The sequence below is a fragment of the Microtus oregoni genome, unplaced genomic scaffold, assembly GCF_018167655.1.
Source record: "Microtus oregoni isolate MIOR12 unplaced genomic scaffold, Mior012 000015F_ref0000493, whole genome shotgun sequence".
Taxonomy (NCBI): Eukaryota; Metazoa; Chordata; class Mammalia; order Rodentia; family Cricetidae; genus Microtus; species Microtus oregoni.
In genome coordinates this window covers 20,750,807-20,771,902 of record NW_024543074.1, presented here as the reverse complement: position 1 = coordinate 20,771,902, position 21,096 = coordinate 20,750,807, and the positions used below count along the sequence as shown (strand labels likewise).

Sequence of the window (21,096 nt, the reverse complement as noted above, 5' to 3'; positions counted from 1 at the left end):
GTCCCAGGAAGAGCACACTCTTAATTCCAGTTTTAAAAAGGCAGATCTTTCAAGCCAGCTGCATGGTGAGTTTCATGCCAATGAGAAACCTTTTTTTTTTTTTTTTAACTAAAGAAAAAAAAGTGGCAAGGCATGATCTCAGGTGTTGGAAGATGGTAGGAGGACCAGGAGAAATTGTTCAAGGTCAAGTCTCTACTACACAGAGAGAAGCCAGTATGGGCTACATTTGACCCTGCCAGACAAAGATGAAGAAAAATCCATCAAACAAAAACAACCAAAGTGGACATTACTTGAGGAATGGCAGAAGTGGTCGGGGGAGGATGACAACCAAAACAGTGACATAATCCCAGTAAGTGCTGGTATTAAAGGCCTGCAGCGACACCCTCAGCAAGATGGCTCAATTGTTAAGGGCACCAAAAGACCCAGTGTGGTTTTCGGTAACCACACCAGATGACTCACACATGTCTGTGGCTCTAGCTCCCAGGGTTTGACCCTCTTCTAGCTTCAATAGGCACTCGCATATACATACACATAAAATAAAAAACAAATCTTTAAAAGAAAGAATTTATATGATGTAATCCTGATAGAGGCTGAAAGTCATGGTGCTCCCTGTAATTCCAGCGCTGGCGGTGCTAAAGAAAGAGGATCTTGAATTTGAAGCTTACTTGGGCTAGATACTAAGATCCTCTCTCAAACAAAACAGGACAAAACAGGCTGGAGAGGTGGCTTCAGAGCACTGGCTACTCTTCTAAAGGACTTGGGCTGGATTTCCAGCACTCACATGATGGCTCACAACTGTTTGAAACTCTAGTTACAACAGATCCTGTGCCCACTTCTGGTCTCCCCAGGCCCCAGGCATGCATGTGCACAGTCATACATGCCAAAACAGCCATGCACATAAACAACTGCAAAGTATCTGTAGTAGAATATAATCCCATATGATCAATTTTTTTGTGCCAGGGATTGTAAAACACACACACACACACACACACACACACTCACACACAAAACAACCCATATCTTTTGAGACAGGGTTCTCTGTGTAGCCCTGGCGGTCCTGGAATTTGCTCTGTAAACCAGGCTGGCCCCAAACTCAGAGGTCCATCTGCCTCTGCCTCCCCAGATTAAAGATATTGGACCACCACTCCTGGCTACTTTGTAACCCCACCTGGTCTGAAACTCCCTGTGTCCACTAAACTGGACTCTGCCTCCCAAATGCTGGGAATAAAGGCCCTAAAGTCACTTTTCTTTTTTTTTTTAAATATTTATTTATTATGTATACAATATTCTGTCTGTGTGTATGCAGGCCAGAAGAAGGCACCAGACCCCATTACAGATGGTTGTGAGCCACCATGTGGTTGCTGGGAATTGAACTCAGGACCTTTGGAAGAGCAGGCAATGCTCTTAACCTCTGAGCCATCTCTCCAGCCCCCTAAAGTCACTTTTCGTGTGGTGCTGAAGACTGATCTCAGGACTTTTCCCCAGAGCTGCACCCATGGTCCTGGGCATAATGAGAAAGGTACTGTTTATCAGGTCAGCATGCTGATCAGGATATAAGATAGATCCTGTTTTCAGAGAAGCTGAAATGGGAGAAAAAAATTATGAATGACTGTTGAAGCAGAGTAGATGATTTGTTAGGAGAGTGGACGCAGGACTGAGGAGTATTGCTGGAAGACATTCTGCATTGAACCTGTAAGACAGGGCCTCCAAGTGGGACAAGATAAGGCATTCCAAGTAAACAGTGAATTTTGAAGATGAAAAACTTACCTGACAGGGAAGATAACAAGATCACGCAGGGGTCTGAGGCTTGTCCATTGCGCTGTTTCCTAATTTGAGAAACTCAGCAGCTTAATTTGTGGTTGTGGGGATCTGTGTTCAGACTCTCCTATAAAGAAAGATTGAAGAATGAACAAAAAGAAAAGTTTGAAGACGTGAAGCCAGAGGCACTGTTGATAGGCACTACTAAGACAGGACAAACAAGGGGCAGAACTGTGTAGCAACATCTGGAAGATGATCCTACCTCTAAAAAAGAAAAAAAATTGATCGTAGCTGTCTATAGAGATTTAGTTCCGTGATGGAACCCTTGTCTGGAATTAGCAGGAAGCCTGGGGCTCAAACCTCAGAACTTTGGGAGAAGAAGAAAAAACAGACAGACCTGGGTAGTGAGACACGTGCTTCAGGTCTCGGCACTTGGGAGCTGCGGTAGGAAATTCAGAAGTTCCAGACCAGTTTTGGCTGCATTGGAGATCTCTCAAAACAAAACTGGAACCCGAGTGATGATGGGAGATTAAAGTCAGTGGAGACATGGTAGCCTTGACCAATGTATTGAGGGCACCAAGAAGGATGTGGACTGTACAGGCTAAGGAGTCGGAAAATCACTGTCAGAAAAGGACCATTGTTTATAAATTACATGAAGATCAATAGACTTTGACTACATGTAGTATGTGTTAAGAATTGTCCTTTTTACAATTTCTGTACTGGCAATGCTTATCTTTATGATTTTTTTTTGTTTTTAACAGCAACAAAAAAACAAGGTCTCACTGTGTAGCCCTGGCTAGCCTGGAACTCACTGTTAGACCAGGCTGGCCTCCAACTCACAGAGATCTGTCCACCTGCCTCTGCTTCCCAGAAACGAGGAGGTTAAATGCGTGCAACACCATGTTAGCGGTAATGCTTATTTTTATACAGAACATTTCCCCTGCTGCACTGCTGCAGAAACACCAGAGCATCTGTGCAAATGAAATATCAGAGGCTTTCAAAAGAGCTGTAAGGTTTCCAGCCTTCCCACTCTCTTCCCTCCCTTCTCTCTACCCCATTAGTTTTTGTTTTTCAGACAGTCTTGTCATGTAGCCAAAGTTGGCTTTGAACTCTTAATTCTCTTGTTTCCACTTCCCAAGTGCTGGAGTTAGAGGTTTAAGACACCTACCATGTCTGTCCTGGTTTAGCATGTGTATTTATTTTAATTAAGCTTTTTAGGTTTTATGTATATAAGTGTTTGCCTTCTTGAATGTATGTGTACCACATGTGTGCCTGGTTTAACCCCAGCTCTTGGGAGACAGAGGTAGGCAGGTCTTTGTGAGTTCGAGGCCAACCTGGTGTACAGAGTGAGTTCCAGAACAGCCAGGGCTATACAACACAGGGCTATTCAACCCTGCCTCCAAAAAAGAAAAATTGATTTTAAATTTATGTGTACGTGTGTATCTCTGTATTTGTATATAGGTAAGTGTAAGTGTAATTGCCTTCAGAGGTCAGAAAAGGACATTGGATCCCCTGGAACTAGAGAGAGTTATAGCAATTGTGAGCCACCCAAAGCAGGTGTTAGGAACTGATTTCCTCTGCAAAAGCAAGTACTCAATTAGGATGGCCTGGAACTCACAGAGGCTTGACAACTTTAAAAGGGTATTTTTAAAGCATACTTTACTAGAGCCAAGTGTGATAGATAACAGTAATATCCACCCTTGGAAACTGAGACAGGATGGTGAGCTCAAGGTCGGCGACCATAGTAAGACCTTGTTTCAAACCTATTTGTATTTGAGTCAGGGTCTCCTGTAACCCAGGCTGGCCTTGATCTAATTGCTAAGGTGACTTTGAACTCCTAATCTTCCTGTCGCCTTCAGTGTGCTGAGACCATAGGCTTGTGCCAAGCATGCTTCAATTAGCTTTCTTTATTTCAGTGTCCTCTTCCTGTCTGTCCTAGGACATTGTGTTACTTAAAAACATGTTTTCTGCTGAGAACATGAAAAGTTTCCAGTGGTGACATTTATCAAGTTAATTGCTGGTTAATATATGAATCTCGGATGCTTAGACTATTAGGTCAAGAGGCAATGTTTTTTTTTTTTTTTTTGATTTTGAGACAGGGTCTCAGGTAGCATAGGATAACTTTAAATTCACTAGGTAGCTAAGCACGAATTTGGTTCTTCTGCTTCTGCCTCCTGAGAACTAGGATTACAGGCTTACCCCAGGACATTAGTTTTTTTTTTTTTTTTTTTTTGGTATGAATGGAACCAAAGGCTTCGTAAATGCTAGGGAGCCACTCAACCAACTGAGCCACATTCTAAGCCCTTTATTTATTTGAGCCCAGGCTAGCCTCAAACTTGTTATCATCCTGCTTCAGCATGCTAGTATTTGTATTACAGGCCTGTGCTATCAGGCCTAGCTAAAACAGTCTGTTTGTTTTTTGAGGCAGGGTTCCTCTGTAGCTGTAGAACCTGTCCTGGAACTTACTCTGAAGACCAGGCTGGCCTTGAAACACTTACTTCTGCCTCCTGAGTATTGGGATTAAAGGAGTGTGTGTTACCACTGCCCTGCTCAAAAACATTCTTAAGTATCCCTGGATAAGAATATATATTTTATCTTCCAGGTATGAGTGGTTTTTCAGATTTGGAAAGATAGGAAGAACTGGCTGTGAATTTTAGGTAACTGGACCAGGCTCAACAATGTTTAACAGTCCTTTCTCCCCAAAATTGGCATCTAACTTCTCTGTCTGCTATTTTCTTCTGTGAGGCAGTTTGAATTTTCTGTTTGTTGGTGCTTTCTGGATAGTGTCTCTTTACTTTTTCACTGCATATTTTTCTCAGCTGTCTAAGGTCATTTTTGTCCCTGTACACTTCAGTTGCTTTGCTCAATGCCTTTATTGTCAAAACTCAGATGATACTTTTTTTAATTAATAATTTTTATACTTGTTAACATTTTGCCTGCATGTATGTCTTTACATCACATGAGTGCAGTGCCCTGAGAACAGAAGAGCGCTCAGCTCCCCAGGACTGGACTTACAGATGGCTGTGAGCCACCATGTCGGTGCTGGGAATTGAACTCAGGACCTCTGGAAGAGCAGGCAGTGCTCTTAACCACTGAGCCATATCTCCAGCCCCCTGGAGAGATAATTTTATGATTAAAGCGTTGGCTGCTCTTCAGGATGACCCTTCTTCCTATCACCCATACAGTGATAAAATCACCTGTCCCAGGAGTCTGAGGCCCTCTCCTGGCCTCTGAAGGTATTGCAGTCATAGTGCTCAGACATACAGGCAGACAATACCCATCCAAACAAAGAAACAAATAATTAAGAGACCCAAATAAATAAATAAGAGATCCAAATTAGCACTTGGATGCTAATAACAAGAACCTGTCTTGGGGAAGGGAGATAAAATCTCTACTATTCTGGAGCTTGTATTCTAGTGAATGAGGGCAAACAGACAATTTTTAGAAATCAGCAAATGAGATATGGTAGCTAATTGTGCCCCATTGTTGACAGTAGTTTCTGTCCCACCTGGCCCTATAGCTGTTCAGTCCCAAAGAAACACAGAGATCTACATTAATTATAAACTGGTTAACCAATTAGTTCAGACTTCTTATTAATTCTTATAACCTATATTAGTCCATAATTCTTATCTGTGTTAGCCACATGGCTTGGTACCTTTTATCAGTAAGGCATTATCATCTTGCTTCCTCTGTGTTTGAATGATGACTCCAGATTCAGCTTTTCCTCTTCCTAGAATTCTCCTGTTCTGGCCCCCTAGCCTATACTTCCTGCCTGGCTGCTGGCCAATCAGTATTTTATTAAAGCAGTACAACTGGCAAATCTTTACAGAATATAAGATCATTGTCCCACAGCACTTCCCCACCCCCCTTTTTTTCAAAACAAAAACTCTGAATCTAATCTCCTTTGTTTAGCTTTCTTCCTGACTATTATCCATAACAACTTGTAACCAACACTTTAAACAAAGACAAACATCGATAATGCATTTAATCCATTTTTTTTTGGGAATGTGGGCGTAGTTTTCTAGACTACTTCCTGCTGATTGAGGGCACTGATAATCTTATGGGGACCTAAAGAAAATTTTGAATTATGATCAAGTCCTGACTGGAGTATTCTGTGAGGCTTGATTATTTCAGCCAGCAGTTTTGAAATTGTTCTGGATGTAGAACTCAGACATTTGGGCCATCTACTCCTATCAGAGATTTATCAGGGCTATCTTCTTCCTTAATCAAACATGATCTTTTTTAAAACCCAGAATGAATCCACAGCCTCTCATTTCCTGTGGAGACAAAAGCAAAACCTTTCCTCCAAAGTAACATATCTTTTGACTTTTATTTTATTTTTATATTTATTTATTATGTATGCAATATTCTGTATACATGTATGCCTGCAGGCCAGAAGAGGGCACCAGACCTCATTACCCAGATGGTTGTGAGCCACCATGTGGTTGCTGGGAATTGAACTCAGGACCTTTGGAAGAGCAGGCAATGCTCTTAACCGCTAAGCCATCTCTCCAGCCCCCCTTGACTTATATTTTAAAGTCAAAGCATTTTCAAAATGTATAGGTTGGATTAATCCAGCAGCATTTATAATCAAATGTCTTTTAGGAACCGTTGATCCTTCCTCAGCCATCAAACAATTCAAATACAACACAATAACATACAATATCCAGATTCTCTGTGTATTTTCCATCATCAGGTAGCTTTATTTTAAACTCTTATTTGGTAGGGTTTAAGTGAAAGGGTGCTATTCTCTGAGGGACGCAGCAGCAGAAACGCTGTAGGTCTCTGAGTGGTGGCAATGGGCAGCAGGTCCCCAGACCACAGTGGGCCATGTGGCGGGTGAGAGACAGATGGATAGGCATGCCATGCAGAGGAATTGGGTATTTATTTGGTGGGTTATGGAGTGGTAAGGGAAAAGGGGAGAAGGGGAGATGGGGGAAGAGCAGAGAGAGAGAGAGAACCAGAAGTGGGGGTGGAGAGAGCCATGGCAGCAGCTACCTTTTTGGGAGAGAGATGGAAAGGACGAGAGCTCAGGCCAGAAGTAGAAGGAAGATCTGCCTGCCTTGGTGGTGGATCAGGGAGGGAGTGGGCAGGGCTTGCCTCTTAAAGGGACAGGATAGACCATTACACTATTTCTTTTTTATTTTTTGTTTTTTTTTAAATATTTATTTATTTATTATGTATACAATATTCTGTCTGTGTGTATGTCTGCAGGCCAGAAGACGGCACCAGACCTCATTCCAGATGGTTGTGAGCCACCATGTGGTTGCCGGGAATTGAACTCAGGACCTTTGGAAGAGCAGGCAATGCTCTTAACCACTGAGCCATCTCTCCAGCCCCCTATTTTTTGGTTTTTAAGACAGGGTTTCTTTGGGTATCTTTGGCTGTTCTGGAACTCACTCTGTAGACCAAGCTGTCCTTGGACTCACAGAGATTCATTTGCCTCTGCCTCCCAAATGTTGGAATTAAAGGTGTGTACCCCCCACACCCAACTTCTCTCTCTCTCTCTCTCTCTCTCTCTCTCTCTCTCTTTAAGCACTTTATTCATTTTCTTTTTTCTCCTGAGCCTACATATAGTTTTAAACACATTGTAAACCCTTTAGAGTTTTTTTGTTGTTGTTAAAATCTATCTTTTCTTTATATCTCTCTTTTCCTGACCACGTGAGTCTTCAATTTGCTAAGCAATATGGGTAGGATTAAAGCCGTTGGCTTTGATGGCTGGATCCACCTCATTCCTTAGCTTTCTGAGAGTCTAGCCTTATGGCAGAGGTACCGGCCAGAGCCATGTTTATTGCCACAACTCTATAGAGTTTCAAGGTTCCTGCCACCACCAAGAAGCATGCTGTTGGCTATTCATAAACACATTTAAGTGTTTTGTGGTGGGGCCTCTTAATTTTTTTTTTTTTTTTTTTTTTTGGTTTTTCGAGACAGGGTTTCTCTGTGGTTTTGGAGCCTGTCCTGGAACTAGCTCTTGTAGACCAGGCTGGTCACAGAGATCCGCCTGCCTCCGCCTCCCAAGTGCTGGGATTAAAGGCGTGCGCCACCACCGCCCGGCCTGGTGGGGCCTCTTAAAAGAGTTGCAAGGTTTTTGCAGCTAAAGCTGAGTCAGAAAGGCTCTCTTAAATGAGACATGCTTTCCTCTAGCAAACAGAGCCCATCTGAGAAAATGCTGCTACCAAGAAGCCATGCTTAACTCTGTTCTTTTTGTGTCTAGAATTCCTTCCCAAACTGTCTCGGATTTTAAGTGGATTTAGTTGTCCACATTGATGCCATTTGTTGACGGAGATTTCTGTCCCAGTGCTAGGGTGGATTCCTGTGAATGTGAGGCCTGCCTGGTCTATATAGCACATTCCAGGTCAGAACAGAGCTCATACTCTATAGAGAACAAAAGTGGGTGTGGGAGAGGATAACATACAGCTAACTCTGATTGGGAGAACAGCTGTGCGAATTTGATGGTTAACATCTTAGAGGCTTTGCAAATCAGCAGAATATAGTGTAAAGCCCCTAGCTAGGGAAGAATGGGTGTGCTGGACTGTGGGAACAGAAAAGGGGCAGTGACTTGGAGGGAGAGTGATCCAAGGTGAAGCAGGCAGGGGGTAGGTGACAGGTTTGAAAGGGGTATGTGCTGTGAATGAGGCTGGCCCTATAGGCTCACATATTTGAACTCTTGGTTCCCAGTTGATGGAACTCTTTGGAAAAGATTAGGAATGTGACTTTTTTTGGAGGAAGTGTGTCACTGTGGGTGGGTTTTGAGATTTCATAAACCCAAGCTATTTCCCAGTTTAGCTCTCTCTGCCTCCTGATTATCAGAAGTAAGTTTTCAACTACTGCTTTAGCACCATGCCTGCCTGCGGCCATGCTCCCCACCATGATGGTTGTGGACCCACCCTCTGAGTCTGCAGTGAACTGCTTTGGCCATGGGGTCTAATGGCAGCAGCAGAGGAATAACTAAGACAGCCAGGGCATATTCTTTCTTTGGAGGAGGGAGAATGATGTGAGCTGGCTTGTGATTAGAAAGAATATTATTGTTGCTGTATGAAAATGAGTTGAACAGAGGCTCAAGACTAGTGGCATATTAATTATAGACATAATAAATTGTGTCTAATAAATAGATATAATTAAAGACAGACATATATTAATTCAGACTAGAGTTAAGTTGATGGCCAAGTGGATGGAGTGATGGTAGAAAAGCAGTAGAGATGTAGACAGATTGTGTCTTTGGAAATGGAGTTGACAGGGCCTGATTGGGCCTTATCACAGTTGAGGATGTGGACAGAAGAGGGCTAGTGGGTGGGGCTAGGTGAGTAAGGGCCCTTGCTTTTCATTTACCAGGATAAAACTGGCAGAATATATTCGTTAAGGATTTGGCTTTAGTCATTCCAGATTCAAGATGCTTGAAATATATAGTTGGATGGAAAAACCTGGCATTTCCAGGGAGAAATAGGGGCTGGGATTTCAGACTGGAAGTTCTCAGCATATGGATGAATTCGAAGTTTCAGAATTAAATCAGGAGGGCACTGAAGAGGCTGTGGCTAGAACAGAGAAGCTTGAGAAAAAAGCAGCTAGGTCAGGTAGAAATCCAGGGAAGTAGTTGGATGGTGGTGATGCCTGCCTTTGATCCCAGCACCTGGGACTCTGAGTTCGAGGTCAGTCTGGTCTACAGAGTGAGTTCCAGGACAGAGACCCTGTCTTGAAAACAAAACAAGCTGGGAGGTGATGGCGCACGCCTTTAATCCCAGCACTCGGGAAGCAGAGGAAGGCGGATCTCTGTGAGTTCGAGACCAGCCTGGTCTACAGAGCTAGTTCCAGGACAGGCTCCAAAGCTACAGAGAAACCCTGTCTTGAAAAAAACAAAAACAAAAAACAAGCAAACAAACAAAAAAGAAAACAAAGCAAAACAATTCAGGGAAGTTCTGCATACAAGTTAGTCCAGAAGAGCTGGGCCTGGTGGTACACTTAGCTGAGGCAGGAAAGTCATGAATTCAGGTCAACCTGAGACGTCGACTGAGGGGAGCAAAAGTGTTTTACAGGAAGATTAGTCAACTGTATTGGATGCTATCCACATTCAGGTAAGAACAGAAATACTTAAGGGGTTTGATAACCTAGAGATTACTGTGACTTTGTCTAAAGCTGTTCACCGGAAGGACGAGTGCGGTGGAGTTAGGAGGAAATGCATTTAACCTTTTTTTTTTTTTTAAATTTTCATAAAAAACAATGACATTTTGTTTGGAAGCCAGTTCTCTCTGTTGATTCATCAGTGCTGGGGATGAAACCCAGAACCTGTACCATGCTAGGCAGACATTTTATCTGTGAGCTAGAGCTGCAGTCCCTTCCCCATTGGTACCTGTTTAGTGTTTGCCACAGTGTCTTCCTTGTTCTCCATCCCCACCCTGCACTCCCAGCCTGCACCCCCAGCAAGGGCTGACTGTGTAGATCAGTATGATTATAGATTACAGAGATCCTCCTGCCCCTGCAGTACTGAGATTAAAGACATGTCACTTTCCTTGAACTTGGAGGTCCTAGTGTTTGCCTCCTGAGCGCTGCTGGCACTATACTTGTTAGTTTTTGAGGATCTGGCTCTGCCACCTCCCATGTTTTTGTTGTTGTTCTGCCTTCATGTACTCCTGCATGCCAGAAGAGGGCACCAAATCTTATTACTGATGGTTGTGAGTCACCATATGTGGTGGCTGGAAATTGAACTCAGGACCTCTGGAAGAACAGCCAGTGCTCTTAACCACTGAGCTATCTCTCCAGCCCCTAATGTTGTTTTGTTTTTAATTCTTTTAGGTGGTGTTGTGGAGTGCAGGTTGGCTTTCACTGGATAGCTGAGTGAGGCCTGAATTACTGATTCTCCTGCTGTGTTATTCCTATCCTGAGTGCCAGGGTTACAGGCCAGTGCCACCAAGCCAGTTTTCTTTTAAATAACCCTGGCTATGTACCCCAAAGTGGCCAGAACTAGCGATCCTCCTGCCTTAGCCTCCTTAACACTAGGATTACAGTTGTGGCATCAGGCCTAGTTTTCTTTCCCTTCCCTTTTGAGACAGGGTCTTACTCTTTAGCTCAGGCAGGCTCAGTTAACTATAATCCTTCTGCCTCAACCTCTTTAGTGGGCTGGGATTACCAGCATGAGCAACCATATCTGACTCAATATTTTGTTTGTTTTAAATACTTCTTGAAATTTTTATTAAACCCTTACCTATTTGTATTCTAAGTGGTTATTGTGTTTTTGCCGAAGTATTACAATTTCCCAACATTTCGATTTAGTGTTTTAAATGACGTTCTTCTTTGTAAAAGCCTGCTGTCATTGGGGCTATGAGCAATACATCTAATGGGTAAGTGAATGTGACTTAAGGTTTAGGTCCTGGCCTTGGGAAAGTAAACAGGCTTGACCTTGGCCTTAGGATGCGTCAGTTTTCTCAGCTGTCAAATAAGGATGACAAGACCAGTTTAGCTCACTCACAGTGGGTGGTTGTGAGGTATGACTATTAATGAAAATAATTGTAAAACACTTTTGCAAGTTCAAGTGTGATTTAAATGTTAAATAATAGTTCTTTATTGGGATGTTGTGAAAATTAGCGGCATGATGTCTGCTAGAGGCTTAAGTTCCTTTTGAGAAAGGTGATATTTTTTTTTAATACTATTTGAGGAAAAATAGCTCAGAATTCGTGAAAAGATATTGCTACCCTAATTTCTAGACTGTGTCAATTATGACACCATAATGAAGCAACTTCTTATTAAAGACATATTTCTCTAGAGATTTATTACAATATCACTTTTATGGGGTTCCTATTACAGATTTTTTTCATTTGGGAAAAAAATTCAGACTTCATCTTTGTGTGTGTGTGAACAATCAAGTGCATGTGTAATCAGAGGACAGCTCCATAGGCCAGTGCTTTCCATCCATCCATAGGTTCCAGGGATTTAACTCAAGGTGTCATCGGGCTTGTGGGGTAAGGACCTTAACCACTGAGCCATTCCGCTAGTCCCTTTTATATGATTTTTATCCTCTTAGTTTTTGATTCAAGCAGAGGGATGATTGCTGCCCTGTGGTACCTTTCAAGGTGGAGTGTATACTAATTTATTTGGGGTGTTTTGTTGTCTATATTTAAAGCTTCATAGCCCGTCAATAGAAACACTAAAAAACACTGAAAAACATTTTAACTGATAGTGAGTGCCGTTAGGTCAGTGGCTCTCAACCTGTGGATCACAGTTCCTTTCTCAAACCTCTGCCTTCAAATATGATTATGATTCATAATGCTAGCAAAATTACAGTTATGAAATAGCAATGAAAACAGTCTTATGGTTGGGGTCACCACAAAGGGAGGAGTTGTGTTAAAGGGTCACAGCATTAGGAAGGTTGAGAGCCACTGAGTTAGGCTACTGTTCCAGTTAGTATTTAAAGAAGGGCATGGTACCATTTCAGGTAAAATTAGCACTCTTTGTTCCACACCTGAGTCTAAATACAGACTCAGCAGCATCGTTGTCTTATAACGTACTTGGGGCCTGCCTGAAATTTGAATCTGTTGGACAACTTTTCTTAGCCTCTAGAGGGATATTAACAATAAGGATGTAGTCTAGACCTGATGAAGGAAAGTGAAATCATTACTTAGGTGGTGAGACTGAACTTTATTCTGCTTATAGGTCAGTTGGAATCCTGCGCATTGCTTACAGAATAGGGACCCGTTATCACTAATTTTAGAATAAGATGACATGAAGATACTGGTTTTATATAGGTTGGAACTGAATCTTTGAATCTTCTGAATTGGTATTTCTCTCTCATTCCATTATGTCTCCTTTCCCTCCCCTCTTCTTTTTTAAATACTGGGTTTTGTGTAGCTTAAGCTGGCCTTGAACCACTGATCCTTTTCCTTGTTCTTGATGTATTCAACCACACCTGGTCTCCATTGCCTCCTAAATCAGGGACAAAATCTTAGGTTTCTTTTTTGATGTGAAGACTGCCTGCTTTTACTGTAATCTAATTCTATTTGGTTGTGTGCGTTTGTGCATGTGTGCGTACCTGCTTACTCAGTGCCTAGAAAAAAGGGACCGTGCCCTAGCCTAGTAGCAACAAACCTGTAAGCTACTTGGAAGGCTAAGGCCTCCTTCCTTGAAGGACTGAAAGGCTGGGCTATAGGGCCAGCCTGGATGTCTTAATAGAGAAGGTAAACAGAGTTGAGCGTGTGGCTCCGTGTAGCATGTATTAACTTGCATGAGGCTCTACCAAGTACACTTGCTTGCTTTCCTTTTTAGATTTATTTTCTTTTATGTGTATGAGCATTTTGCCTGTTTGTGTTTATGTGTACCATTTGTGTATCTGGTGCTTGCAGAGGTCAGAAGAGGGTGTTGTATCCTCAGACACTGAAGTTTTAGATTGTTGAATTACATTGGTTGTGCTGGGAACCAAACCCTGGTCTTTTGCAAGAATAAGTATTCTTTTTTTGTTTGTTTGTTTGTTTTGTTTTTTTGAGACAGGGTTTCTTTGTAGCTTTGTAGCCTGTCCTGGAACTAGCTCTTGTAGTTCCAGTAGGCTGGCGTCGAACTCACAAAGATTTGCCTGCCTCTGCCTCCAGAGGCAAGAATAAGTATTCTTAACCACTGAGCCCTCTCTCAGGTGGGCCACCCACCCCATGTTTTTAAAAGGGTCTCTGGTCTAGGCTGGCCTCAAACTCCCTTTATAGTTCAAGATGACCTTGAACTTCAGACCTTCCTGACTCTATCAAGTGCTGGGATCTTAGGCCTGTTATTCTTTGTACTTGCATCCTTGACTGTATTTCTTACTGACTGAATAGTTCATGCTCCTTGAGTACTTTCTCCTTTGCTTCTGTTCTCTTTCTTACATTATTTTCTTCTGGCATGTAAAAATTTTTGTATATTGTTGGCATCAACTCTTCTTAATAAGCATTGCAAATACCCTTTTAGGCTATGAATAGGAAGTGAGAAGGCTGCCTCTTGCAGCAAATGCTAATTCAACACAGTGTTTGGTTAAATTAGTTGCTTGCCCTTGGTTATTGGAGCAATGGTAAGCTTCTTTTGTTTCTCCTCTTTCAGAGACACATAGAACAGCTCCTTCTGTCTGAAATCAAGTTTGGCTCTGTGTTGGTTATAATTTGCTTTTTCTGGCTGGCACAGCCTTCTCTTTGTTTTCTGTCTTCTGACAGATTCTGGGATTGTGGGGAAACAGCGTCCAGGGCTTTTTCAGGAACTGAGCCATTTTATCTACAGGAGAAGCCATTGGCTTTGGTGCTAAAGAAAACTGGCTCTGTATTTAAAGATGCCAAATCATGCTTGATTCGCAAGTTTGCTGTCTCATTTTGTGTATGTGTGTGAAACTTCTTCAAGATGTTGGCTTTTTTTTCATTTTCTACCATGTGCTACCCCATCAGTATGAGCAATTAACTAACAACTTATCCCCCCAACCCAGCACACACACAGCCCAAGCCTCCTAAACCACAACATAGGGACCTTCCGAGGATTAGGGAAAATTTATACCACACAGTGTTCCGTTTGATCACCCTCTCTGACTTCAAGCTTTTATTCTGGCTTATCAGTTAATGTCTTTTCCTTGGATTTTTGAATATTTAGTTGCAGAAATGATTTGCCAACTAAGGTGTCCTTTTTTGTTTATTTGTTTTCTTCTGTTTTAGACAGGGTTTTACTTTGTTCTATGCTGGCCTGGAATTTACAATATAATCCCAGGCTTTCCTTGAACTCAAATATCTCCTCAATTGAGGAATTAGAGGCTTAAGGCGCCATGCTCAGCTCCAGGATCTCTCTTAATATGTTTAGATTTCTCTCTCTCCCTCTTTTTTTAAATTAATTTACTATTTTTGAGATAAGGCAAATAGACCTGGCTGTTTGTTCTAGGTCTGTAGACCAGGTTGACCTCAAACTCAGGGATTAGCCTACATCTGCCTCCTGAGTACTGAGATTAAAGATGTGCGCCACCCCCAGTGCTTGGGAGGTAGAGACAGGAGGATTTTTGCGAGTTCAAGACCAGTCAGAGATACATAGTGAAACCCTGTCTCATAGACAAAAACAAAAAAGAGTTAACAAATGTGTCTGTGGTAACCTAATTGATATAGTGCTCTTGTTTTATGGCTTTGGAAAGTCCTGGCATTTCTACTTCAGCCTCCCCAGTGCTGGGATTATAGTAATGAACAACGACACCCAAGTTACTATTATTATCTAAGAAGTGTTACTGGGGGTGTTGGAGAGATGGCTCAGTGGGTAAGAGCACTGGCTGCTTTTCCAGAGGACCTGGTTCAATTTCCAGCACCCACATGGCAGCTCACAACTGTTTATAACTCCAGTTCCAGGGGACCTGACACCCTCAGACATACAGGCAAAACACCAATGCTTGTAAAATAAAAATAAATGAATTAAAAAAAAAAGGAAAGAAAGAAAAGAAATGTTGCTGGATACTGAGGAGACAGGCAGGGAGGTCTTTGTGAGTTTCAGGACAACGTGGTCTACAAAGCAAATCATATAGGCGAGCCATGTCAACATAATGAGATCCTGTCTCTGAAACAAAATAAAAGAGTAAATTTCACTTGCTTGCTTTATTTCTTTATTTGGGGCCATGCACACGTGCAGCTGCTGCATGTGTGGAGGTCAAGGGTCAACTTCCACCATGTGTATCCTGGGCATCAAACTCAGACCATTAGGTTTGTTGGCAAGCCCTTTTACCCATTGAGCCGCATCCCTGGCCCTCATTTATATTTTTATTACAGGGGTTTAATAGCATTTTTGGCACTGAGGAACATCGTAATTTTTTAATGTGTGTGAATGAGTGAACAAAATGATTCCCAAAGAAAGGTTAGTTTATGTGGTTATATATTCTTGTAGATAGATCTCTGATGGGGAAGACGGCTCAGTTGGTAAATTGCCTACCTAGCAGGCATGACGACCTGAGTTAGAATCCCCAGAATCCACCTAAAAGGTATCTGCAACCCCAGAACTTGGGCAATGGGATAAAGACGGGGTTGTCGGAAGTTCGTTGGCCAGCTAGAGTAGCTGGGTTGGTAAGCTTCAAGTTTAATGAGAAACTCCACTTCAAAAACTAAAGGAAGGGCTGAAGAGCACTTGAGCAGCTAAGAGCATTGTTACTCTTGCAGGATCCAGGTTTCGGTCTCTGGCAGCTGATAATGGCCTGTAACTCCGGTTTCAGCAGATCTGGCACCCTCTTCTGGCCTTTTCCACCAGCACACATGTGGTGCATAGACATACATGCAGGCAAACACAACTGCCTGCAGTTCCAGTTCCAGGGCATCTGATGCCTTTTTCTGGACTCCAAGGGCACTTGTATCTAGGTGATGCTCATACATATACTCAGGCACATACACAAAATAAAGGAGTAGTAGAGGAATGATTCCTCACCCTCTGACTTTCATACACACACACACAGAATACAACTTAGTTTCTTGTCAGGCTACACCACTTGTTACTGTTTTCTCTTAGTCTGGTCTACTGGATGCTACATTTATAAGACTATATATATATATATATATGTACATGCACATTTGCATACTAGCCAAATGTTCAGAAACTTTGTTATTTTGGGATTTATTTTATTTTTTTGAGACATAGTCTCTGTTTTGTAGCCAGTTCTGTCCTGGAACTGGCTATGTAGTCCAAGCTGGCCTCTAACTCACAGAGGTTCGCCTGCCTCTGCCTTCTGAGTGCTGGGATTAAAACATATGTCACTATACCTGACTTTTTTTTTTTTTAATTCTTTTATGTGTATGGGTGTTTTGCCTGTATATATGTATGTCTCTGCATTGTGTGTGCCTGGAACCTGTGGAAGCCAGAAGAGGGCGTTGGATTCCCTGCAACTTAAGTTAGAGATGGTTGTGACCAACCATATTGGTTTTGGGAATTGGACAACTGAGCCATCTGTTCAGCCCTTTCTCTTTTTGAGAAAACTTGTCTATATGAAGCCCTTTGGCTATGTAGACCAGGGTGGCCTTGAGCTTGGAGTTCAGCCTTTACCTCCTGCGTGCTGAACTAACTGCAGCCCACCATACTTGGCTCTTTTTCTCTTACTTGTATTATTTATTTAATTTGCAAAATGTGCTAAGCTTAGTGCTCTACCACTGAGCTACGCCCTTGCTTTGTTTTCAGTTTTATCGGTGCAGAAGTAAATGGGGTTGGAGAATGTGATGCAGTTCAGTTTGCAATTAATTACAAGAATGCTGCACAGAAATGATGACCTATATCTCTCTCTGGTCTTCCCCCTCCTCCCGGCTTCCTCTCCTACCTTCTCACCTCTTCTTGTGTTGGGGACGGAGCTCCTGGCCTTACATTAGTTAATATTGCTGCTCTGCCACTGGGTGGCCCACGCGCTCTCAACACCCACCCCCTCCCCAGGTTTCTTAAAGCCTAGGGTGGCTTCCAGCTTCTGATCTTCCTGCCTCTCTCTACACTTTGCCTAGGGTTCTGAGGCCTGAAACTGGACTTACTGTATCCTAAGCAAGCATTCTAACAACCAAACACACCCCCAGTACACCCACTCTTTGTTTTTGCTAAGTGAACTCCATACTGTTTTTAGCATATTCCATCCCAGCCACAGTGTGTCCCCAACACTGGCATTAGCAATTAAAGTTTGGGTATAGACTTCCAGTTATGCAATGTCAGTGTTGTGTTTTAAGCAAGGTTACGTATGTTATTTTAAGGAGACTTGATTCTTCCGTATCTTAATTATACGAGATCTGATAAGGAAGTGATCATCTGAGGATTATTGTATGTACATGCTTTGGATCTGATACAGGTTGAAGCCAACTTCGTGATCTTTGCATGTTTCCTTTTATTTCTGCAGAAGATTTGTTATGTTGCCCTCCTCCCCAACTCCACCAACTTCCAGGCACAATACTTTCTCAGTACTCTCTTTCCCCATCCCCAGTTTCCCCCAGGGAGAGCAGGAATTTCCAACAGGTAAAATTGATGCAGTTGATTTAATACCTAAATCTTTCCACCATTTTGACAGAATGCAGTTGATGAGGCTGACTAAAGGAAGGTAAATTCATTGAGGGCCTGAAGAGAGCTTCCCTTTTGTAGATGGGTGTCTTCCGGTGGTTAATTGGTTTGGAAGTCTGAAGTGTTCTGGCAGGAAACACCTGAGAGCTGGTCACTCTTGGTACCAGGTCTAGAGTGGGTGGAGGAGCTGGCGAGGCGGCGGGCGCGGCAACACCTGCCTGGCTGGTGGAGGCTACATTCCTAGTTTCCGTGTGGGCACCAGGAGAGACGGGGGCAGCGCTAACAAAGAGGAGCCGTGCCGGGGCCGGGGCGGCGGGTAGCTGGCCTATCCCCGGCGACTGACCTCCCAGTGGGCCTCCCCTGTTGGCTGTGTGGCAAGTCGCTCTGCTGGTTCCTTGGCTGACGATTGGCTGTGTAGACAGGAGGGAGCTTGCAAAGAGCGGGGATGGAGTTGAGGGGGCGGGGCTGGCTTCCGGCGGCGGAGGGGAGCGAGCCGGAGCCGGCTGGGGGAGGGGGTGTCGGCGCACCACGGAGTGCAGCGCTCTCGGTGAGCCTGGCACCGGGAGTAGCCGTCTCCCCCTCCCCCTGCCAGAGCCGCTAGAAGCCACCTCTCTTCTGTCCTTCCTGGACCAGGGCGAGGAGGGCTGCACTGTCCCAGGCCGGTGGGGCGGAGCCCGGAGCCCCACTGAGCGCTGCAGAGCCAACCTCTCCTCCTGCCCAGGGCGCAAGGTGTGTGTGTTTTCCTAACGCCACCCGGACTTTAGCCGACTTAACCTTGTAAGAAAGGGGAAATGGAATGGGAAGTATGATCTCTACGCCTCGTCACCTTGTTTTTGTTTTCCTGTTCTCCCTTTCATCCTTCTTTCTGTCTCTTCATCTCACCCCTGCAGCTGGTTAAAGAGATTCAGGACACTTAATCTCTTTTTACTGATGTGTAGATGTCGGCCGCGTAGTAAATTGCTCAGATGGAAAAAAGAGGAGCCCTTTTTATATGGTGTCTGATGCAGCAAACCGGAGGGGAAAAGATAAAACCCAGGCTTGGGTTTTTTAAACTATACAGCATCTGCGTTTATTAAGGCTGCCCTTATTCTCCCCTCTGGGTCGGGCTTAATCAGCAGCAGTAATCTTAGAGGAGGAGGGTCTGGTGGAAAAAGGGAGCAGCCCTCCGGCCTCGGTAGTTAAAAGCAAGCCTGATAATTGTTAGCGATTAACTCTGGTAAAGTCTCTTCCCCGGAGAACACCGTCACAGGCTTTGTGTATTGGCTCAACCCTATAGGAGAAAGAGCTAGGGCAGGAAAACTTGTCTTCTTACTGAACTTGAAGGCTTTATCAGCTTTTCCTTTGCTCTCTGTTTTATATTCATAGGTCAGTACTGTTCATGGATTCGTGAAGGGTTTGTTTCTGTCACAACAAAGCTACATATTTCAGAAAAGTACAGATAGTTTAATTTGTCTTTTTAAGTGTTCTCCACAATCTTTATTAATTGGGTGGCTGTGGCATTACAATTTAGACGATGTTTATTTTTGGAGTTCGTTTGTTTTTGTAACTTACGATAGTCATTCATTCATTCATTTATTTATAAAAGCAACTCTCTCCTCTATAGTTCAGGCTCAGGCTGGCGTGACCACCGTCCTGGTTTAGCTTCCCTAACTGCTGGGAATTAACAGGTGTGCACCACCGCTCGAGATTTGGGTTCTTTCTGCTATAAATGGGTCTCTACAGCTCAAATTAGAAACTTGTTTACATATTTTAAATAGAAGGAAAGTTATCAGTTGAAGATAAAATGTTCAGAAACGACATTTTAGGAACAAAGGGTATGCTTATTGGATGGCAGTGTATCTTTTTTTTTTTTTTTTGATACAAAGTTTTTCTGTAGCTTTGATGCCTGCCCCGGAACTAGCTCCTGTAGAAAAGGCTGGCCTCAAACTCATAGAGATCTGCCTGCGTCTGCCTCCCGAGTGCTGGGATTAAAGGTGTGTGCCACCACCGCCCGGCTGTTACTATTTTTTTTTACAAGATGGGTCTCCTTGGGTAGTCCTGGTTGGCCTGGTAGCCAGGTTGGCCTGTAATTTACAGTCTTAATATGCCTCTGCCTCCTCTGTGCTGGGATAATAGCAATCGTTTGGGCCTTGTTATCTGTGCTTTAATTGTGCATTTTCTTTTTTTTTCCTGAGTAGCCCTGGCTGGCCTCCAACTCAGAGATCCACCTGTCTCTGCCTCCTAAGTGCTGGGATTAAAAGTGTGTGCCATCACCACCCAGTTTAATTGTGCATTTCCAATTAAAGGTGTTTGGGACCAGTGTTATTTTAATGCTGATTAGCAAAGAGCTCTGTGAGAAGAGATGAATACTAATTTCTTGACATTTTGTTATAAATATTAATAAAAATGATTCATTTACTTTAATAATCTAGGTTTAATTTCCAATGATTGTTGTATCTGGAGATCAGTTTTGAAGATATAATTGATATTCCACAGCTGTATCACAATTTTAGCTGGATGAGTTATTTTTCTTCATGATTTATTTTATCTCTAGCCAATCAGGAACAATTGGGATGAAAAATAAGAGGCTTGGGATGTAGCTTAGTTGGTAGAGTGCTTGCTTAGCATCCAGGATGCTTTAGGGAAATGGTGGGAAAAAAAAGGTTAGAACTTCAAGGCCAACCTGGGCTACATGAAACCTTGCCCTAAAACAAGAAAAATGAAAATAATGGGACAGGAAGTCATCTCAGTTATGGAAACACAGACCAGGAAATGAACTTTCTGTCTCCACATATATGTATACACATGCATATACAAACACATATTTTATATACAAAACATTTCAAGTATTCTTAGCATAGAATTATCTACAAAAAGGAAAGTCACAATAGTCCTGTGTTAGCTCTGCAATTTTTTATGTATTATGCTTTTATTCCCTAAAGTCTGAATTATGTTTACATTGGGAAGGGAAGAGGGTCCTCCAGATGTTGTCTTACCTAACTGGTTACTGAAAATGCAATGTCAAAATCATGGGCATCTAGTGTTTTGAATAAAATTCTTTCTATCTATCTATCTATCTATGTATCTATCTATCTATCTATTTTCGAGACAGGGTTTCTCTGTGTAAGAGTCTTCCCTGTCTTGGAACTCACTCTGGATGGAGTTCACCAGGCTGGCCTCTGCCTCCTGAGTGCTGGGATTATTTATTTTTCTTGTTTGAGTCCAGGTCTCATTAAATGGTTCTGGCTGGCTTGGGATTCAATGCTTTGACCAGGCTGTCATCAAACTCAAGAGGGCATCTGCCTTTGCCTTCCCAGTTCTGGGATTATAGATGTGATCCATAATCCCTGTGAAGTTTGCTTTGCTCTCTAGCAGGGTGAGGAAGTA

General features: G+C 42.9%; 1 protein-coding gene across 3 annotated transcripts in view; it reads left to right on the top strand.

The window, feature by feature from the left end:
* The window catches only part of Fam222b (family with sequence similarity 222 member B), a 57,306-nt gene that overhangs the window by 6,951 nt on the left and 29,259 nt on the right, over positions 1 to 21,096 (top strand). Inside the window, exon 1 of one of the 3 annotated variants that reach the window (XM_041664699.1) lies at positions 18,197 to 18,459. The exons of 1 other annotated variant lie outside the window; for it this stretch is intronic. The gene's annotated coding sequence lies outside the window, so the exon portion shown is untranslated. Of the gene's footprint in view, positions 1 to 18,196; positions 18,508 to 21,096 lie in introns of those variants that run through there. One more of the 3 variants, XM_041664700.1, reaches the window with a different exon arrangement.